Here is a 1,466-nt window from a genome sequence, read left to right as displayed (position 1 = left end):
AGAAATTAATTAATGAATGGGGAAAAAATGGTGATGTTCAAGTATATTGTTGCATGGCGTGTAATACTGGAATGTGGATCTGCAAGTGGCAGGAAAAGCAAAACGCAGGAAACATTTTGCCTGCATGAGGAATTCTGAAAGCTATTAGCATGCTGCAAAATGCAGGATGCGTTTTGAAGGGGAGTAGCTCTAACAAGCGAAACGTGTCCCTGTGCCCCCTGCATGCAGACCAAGACTGCTTTTTTGACCGCATTGGAGAAGCAAAACGGAAGATGCGTTTTGAAGCTGTCAGGGAAAAACGCAGGTTGCGTTTTGAAGGCTCCCCTGCTGCATGCACGACACGTGTTCAGGACATCAGTTCCAGGGGCTATAAACGCGAGTGCAATGTAAAACGCAGGAAGAAAATTTTGTAAAGTGAAAGGCTTGTTGAGAGAGAGAGGCAATCGTGAGGGGTACCCTCGGAGGCTTACTGAATGCTTTAGTGAGGAAGAAGAAGAGCAAAACGGGGTTGGTTAGAGTGAAGACCATCATTTGAAAAATGGTTTGTGATTTTACTAAACTTGAAAATCACATTATTGAATATTTGGATCATCCTCAATGGATAAGTAAATTTTTTATTTTAATATATATTTATTTAAATTTTGTTTGTAATTAGTACTGTGGTTAGTAATAATACTATTACTAATATTATGTTATTATTTATTTTTCATAACCGTTTAATTTTTTTTGATAGTGTTATTATTATGTTATTATTATTATTATTATTATTATTAATATTAAATAATAAATAAGAATTAAAATTATATTAATATTTTTATAATTAATATAATTTAAATAACTAAAAATATTTAAAATCAATGTGCGTTATTAATATCATAAGATTTGATCATTTTATGATTGGAATCAAATATTCTTATCATGATTATCACAGACCGGTGTAATTATCATATTATTATCATATATTATTATTATTATCAATTGATAATTGATAAGTAGTTTAATAATGTATTAAATATTGATTTGATATAATTACAATGAAGATATGTTCCTAAATTAGTATAATTATCTATTATTCATTAAATATTAATTATAATATAATTATAATAAAGATATTTCTATAAAATAATTTAGAACAGAGAATAGTGAATTCATTTTGGAGGGAAAACGGAGTCACGAGGGATCGACACCTCACCTTTATTAGTTGAGTGGAAAATCCAGTTTTAGTATATTAAGTAGATAGATTTAGGAATCATATCATAACTCAATTCGAAACAAAATCAATTAGGATCTCATCTAAATTTAGAATTCAAATTTAGAAATATAATAACCGATTATTCTCAAATCTTATTTAATATTCTCAATTATCATATTATTATTATATTCTTGGTGCTAGCAAAGAATACAATAATATTCTATTTGAATTAATATAATTATTTATTTGATCAAATCAAAAATAATAATTAAAT

This window comes from Arachis duranensis, chromosome 9, assembly GCF_000817695.3.
Source record: "Arachis duranensis cultivar V14167 chromosome 9, aradu.V14167.gnm2.J7QH, whole genome shotgun sequence".
Classification (NCBI taxonomy): Eukaryota; Viridiplantae; Streptophyta; class Magnoliopsida; order Fabales; family Fabaceae; genus Arachis; species Arachis duranensis.
The sequence above is the reverse complement of the archived record's forward strand: the minus strand, read 5'-3'. Positions refer to the sequence as shown.